Raw genomic sequence first — 5503 nt, 5'->3', positions numbered from 1 at the left:
TTTAATGTATTATTTTTTCTAATAGTTTTAATTTGCTATATTGGCCTGACCCAACAATTGGGCCTTTCGTTTTTGGGCCATGGCCTTTTTGGCTCAACAGTTACATTTCTTTTTTTAATTACATTTATTTTTTTAAGACAGATCCAATAGTCATATGGGTTTGAGTGGGTCCCAATGGTCAGAGTCATGTTCTTCAAATTTTGATTTTCCAGTAAATAAAAACAAATATTTAAATCAGAACTGACTGAAAACAGAAGTAATACTTCAATAGATCAAAAAAACCAAATTTGGCACATTACAATTAAACATAGTTCACACCATGTTTATAATCGGACATACTTCACATCAGGTTTACAGCCACCAAGAACACAACTAAATATCAAAATACAAATATCTATCAAAGTATAACTATCTCCAATGAGCTAGAACTCAATGCTTCTTCACTTCTTGGAGCCCACGACGAAACATGAACGAAGTACAGCATCTGCAAGTTATCAAACAATATGGTTAGGAGCAGAATAAAGGCAAATCTAAAAGCACATTAACTTGTAGGCAGTTTGTGTGCATAAATAAAGTAAAACAAGCAAAATGAGGCGTAGAAATCAGTGGATACAAGTAGTAACTATCAGCAGCAAGTAAGTTCTACTCCAATCACATCAGGTTTACAATCCTATAAATGTGACATTTTTATTATTTAAGCATAGAAGGACAAAGTAAACAGCATTTCGATGTTTGAAACAAAGAACCAGAATTTAAATGTTTGAATAGCAAAAAAAAATGTTCCAGTAGATCATATCTGGTTTAAAATAACCCCTTTGACACCAATATTATGCAACATCAAAGAAGTATGCATGCTGACCAGGTTTAATTAGCACATAGAAGCCAAATACTAGTAACTGATGTTTAGTACACAAAGACATGATTCGGCTAAGTAGACAAGAAAATGGCTATCAGTGTATAAATAGCACATGATTTGTATATATAACTCCTGTGTTCAAGAACTTGATTAGAAAGCAATACCCTATAGAAGGTAGCAAGCAAACATTTTACTTATGAAGATAGGAAACCCAGATCAGCACCTTCACCATGACCGCAAGCTTGACCCGGGTATGCATACTGCAAAACAAAGGGCATTTGATTAGGCGAAGGAAAACAGCTGTTTAAATCAGCTAATGTATATTCTTTAACACATAATACAACATCATGCAAATGCACTATAGACACTGAAAGAAGAAAACACATACCCACATTGTTATATATAGTTCTACTAGGGAATTTTAAAAACATAATCAAATGCAAATAGGAAGAACACTAAGATTGGTTTCTGTACGAAAATAAAGTACAGCTAAACGAAGGGTAACCGATGAAGAAAAAATCCTGACATACAAAGGTAAGCTCATTGTGCATTTTTCTTTTTCAATGTGATACACAATAAGCATAAGTAACCTCCAAAATCTCTCAATACCGATCATTAACTAGAGACCTCTCAGGGGCCAAATCCCTAACAGCCATGGCATCGAATAGAAGAGTTGGTGTGCAAAGAAAAAGAGACTACCTCTCAGGGGCCATAGACGGCGGCGATGACCCTGGTGTTCCCATCTCAAACAGCGTCTTCCCGTCGGCCCTGGATAAGACGCCGACCTCGCCCTTGAGCTACTGCATCTGCAAGGCAAGGCAGCAAATAGGAAGAATCAGAGGCAGTCGAGCCAGCATGAAGAGGATGAGGCTGCTCTGTTGTGGACAAGAAGATTTTAGCTAAGTATGATTGTTAAAAGAAATCAACTAGAAAGTGTAACAGTAGCAGTCAGTATATTCCCTCCCAATCATATCATACAGGTATGATTTGGGATGCCACCTCCCTCCCTCTATAATAATTGCTTGGGTGTTGCTACTAGTGCTAGACTGTGAACCTACCAAACCATAGGGACATGAACATGATTTAACTTGAGTCCCTCAACCCCAATGATTTGCGAATGAATACTACTAACGTGAATTCCCATTGTTCTCAACAAAATGGAAGAACTATGGATCGATGCATCAGCAGCTTGTAGTTACATGTTCACGCTGCAATGCATGCATCTTGCGAGCTAGCTAGTGGAGTGACATGTTTGTAATTGCAGTTTGGTACTATTGGTTGTAGAAATATGGGAAGAACACATTCAGGGTTGGCTGCTAGTGCTCCATTGATTAATATGTGAAATTTGAAAGGGGCTAATCTGACCATCAACCTAAACATCCTTAACTACTCCGTAAATACAGTAGCACGAAATCTGGACCTGACCATGGCTGGAACACACACACACACAACTCTGACCATGACCTTCCTTCCATGGCGATGGCCTCCTCCTTGACTTGTTCCATGGTGACAGTGATGGCCTGCACAAACCAACTGCGCAAATCAGATGGGCAAATCCAGAAGAAGAAGAAGACAAGGGGAAGGAGGGGGCGTATGTACCTTTGGCTTTGCTGGAGTCAAGGGCCACCACATCAGCAAGCTCGGGCCCTCGCCAAGGAACAGAGAAGAGCTCCATGGGGATGGGAATGGGGATGGGTGGGTGTGGGGCTAGGGTTTCACCCCGGCCATCCATCCATCTGTCCGTCCATGCGTCAGTTGGGTTCGGGCCTCCATGGCCAGCCGGCCTCCCTCGAGGAACAGGTGGACGACAGCGCGCCGGTTCCGGGTTCCCCATTCATCCATCCAAGCGGTCGAGGAGGAAGTTGCTGAAGTGGTGGTCGACCTTGGGAGCGGCCATGGCGAGGGAGGAGTGTGGGTGGTGGAGACAAGGTCGGCGTTGGGTGGAGGTGGCGGCGTTGGGTGGGGGCGGCGGCGGTGGAGCTTTCCATGGGTGGGAGACGGAGGGAGACGGGGGCGGGGTGGCCGGGTTCCCCGATCTGGATCGAGGAGAGGGAGGCCACGCGCTGGATCTTGCCAGAGGGGGGAGAGGCAGGGAGGAGCAGAGCGTGGGGATCTGGCCGGAGGGGATGGAGGGAGGAGCACAGCGATCTGGATCGAGGAGAGCGAGGGGAGAGCGAGTGGGAGGGGATCGAGAGAGGAGCTTGGCGGATTTGGAAGGGGGGAGTAGGAGAAGAGAGAGAGAGGGAAAGAAAGGAGGCGAGGGTGGATGCAAAATCACCACAGGGCAGAGCTAGGGTTTCAGGGATGGTGTGGAAGGACTGAGGACTGCCGTTGGATCCACGATCATCCGACGGTGTTCGATGCATGATCCACGTGAGACGTCAACAGACCAATCAGAATACAGTGTGACATTATGACCATCTAAATTGGTCAAAAAATGCATTTTATATTTTTCGAGTGCCCAAATTGAGATTTTTTTTGTAAATGACCAACCATATATTTTTTGCAAAATGGGACCACATCATTTTTATAATATATTAGGCCATATTTAATGTATAATTGACAAAATGGTAGGTTCTCAAAAGTTTTTATACACCTCTGGTGAAAAAGATAAAATTACGCCCTTTTGAAACGAAGCAGGTCAAATTTGAATTGCAGCTGCCTCATAGTTTGCTCTTTATTTTTTTCTAAAAATCATTTATAGGTACATAAGTATCTATTTAATCAGAGAAACATAAAAAAAATCCAAGATTCAACCACTAGCTAGGAATGGTTAAACCCGCCGTTTTGATCGCATTTCGAAACGGGCATAAAAATTCAAAAAATATCAAAAAATTGGAAAACCTTCGCATTGTGTCATTATATGTGACCAAGTTTCCAGGAAAAATAATAAACTTGTAATACGGCAATTATTTTAAAAAAGTGTTCTCAGAAATAAGCTATCATGCGTGAAGATTTAGGGTTTTCAAGCCAAACGATCAATCTTATGGCCACATTCATGGCATAGTTTGTTCAAATGATCTCATATTGTGCACAAGGGTGCATCTTGGAATTCCAAACAATGTTGCCTAAGGGAGTTTTCATTTTCTTTGCACGGAAAATTCATTTTCCATTTTCCGAGTGCCCTAATTGAGTTCTTTTTGTGAAGGACCTACCATATATTTGTTGAAAAATTGGACCAAATCATTTTTATAAAATACTAGGCCATATTTGATTCACAATTGACCAAATGGTTGGGTGTCAACAGCCTTGATCCACCTCTGGTGAAAAAGACAAGTTCCCGCCGATTCAGTAGGAAGCGGGTCAATTTTGAACTGCATCTACCTCATAGTTTGCTCTTTATTTTTTCAAAAACTCATTTATAGGTACATAAGTATCTATTTAATCAGAGAAACATCAAAAGTTTTCCAAGATTTAACCACTAGCTAGGAACGGTCAAACCCGCCGTTTTGATCGCATTTCGAAACAGGCATAAAAAATTCAAAAAAAATCAAAAAATTGGAAAACCTTCGCATTGTGTCATTATATGTGACCAAGTTTCCAGTAAAAATAATAAACTTGTAATACGGTAATTATTTTAAAAAAGAGTTCTCAGAAATGAGCTATCATGGGTGAAGATTCGGGGTTTTCAAGCCAAACGATCAATCTTATGGCCACATTCATGGCATAGTTTTTTCAAATGATCTCATATTGTGCACAAGGGTGCATCTTGGAATTCCAAACTATGTTGCCTAAGGGAGTTTTCATTTTCTTTGCACGGAAAATTCATTTTCCATTTTCCGAGTGCCCGAATTGAGTTCTTTTTGTAAAGGACCTACCATATATTTGTTGCAGAATTGGACCAAATCATTTTTATAAAATACTAGGCCATATTTGATTCACAATTGACCAAATGGTTCGGTGTCAACAGCCATGATCCACCTCTGGTGAAAAAGACAAATTCCTGCCGATTCAGTAGGAAGAGGATCAATTTTGAACTGCATCTACCCATAGTTTGCTCTTTATTTTTCAAAAAAATCATTTATAGGTACATAAGTATCTATTTAATCAGAGAAACATCAAAAGTTTTCCAAGATTCAACCACTAGCTAGGAACGGTCAAACCCACCATTTTGATCGCATTTCGAAACAGGCATAAAAATTCAAAAAAATCAAAAAATTGGAAAACCTTCGCATTGTGTCATTATATGTGACCAGGTTTCCAGAAAAAATAATAAACTTGTAATATGGCAATTATTTTAAAAAAAGTGTTCTCAGAAATGAGCTATCATGCATGAAGATTCAGGGTTTTCAAGCCAAACGATTAATCTTATGGCTACATTCATGGCATAGTTTGTTCAAATGATCTCATATTGTGCACAAGGGTGCACCTTGGAATTCCAAACAATGTTGCCTAAGGGAGTTTTCATTTTCTTTGCACGAAAAATTCATTTTCCATCTTCCAAGTGCCTGAATTGAGTTCTTTTTGTGAAGGACCTACCATATATTTGTTGCAGAATTGGACCAAATTATTTTTATAAATACTAGGCCATATTTGATTCACAATTGACCAAATGGTTCGGTGTCAACAGCCTTGATCCACCTCTGGTGAAAAAGACAAATTCCTGCCGATTCATTAAGAAGCGGGTCAATTTTGAACTGCATCTAC

At 40.3% G+C, this 5503-nt stretch overlaps 1 long non-coding RNA gene across 3 annotated transcripts; it reads right to left on the bottom strand.

Moving 5' to 3' along the window:
* Nucleotides 1-257: 257 nt before the first annotated feature.
* On the bottom strand, nucleotides 258-3070 carry LOC125555869. Of its 3 annotated transcripts, XR_007304924.1 has the most exons (4): nucleotides 2456-3070; nucleotides 1556-2376; nucleotides 1080-1116; nucleotides 258-484 (listed from the first exon to the last, which is right to left on the bottom strand). It is a non-coding gene; the product is annotated as an uncharacterized LOC125555869 (long non-coding RNA). The 3 variants fall into 3 exon arrangements; XR_007304923.1 differs by having other exon boundaries at nucleotides 258-1116; nucleotides 1556-2389; XR_007304922.1 differs by having other exon boundaries at nucleotides 258-1116.
* Nucleotides 3071-5503: the final 2433 nt, after the last annotated feature.

Source organism: Triticum urartu, chromosome 5 (assembly GCF_003073215.2).
Source record: "Triticum urartu cultivar G1812 chromosome 5, Tu2.1, whole genome shotgun sequence".
Taxonomy (NCBI): Eukaryota; Viridiplantae; Streptophyta; class Magnoliopsida; order Poales; family Poaceae; genus Triticum; species Triticum urartu.
Note: the sequence above shows the minus strand (reverse complement) of the source record. Positions and strands in the feature narration are given on the sequence as shown.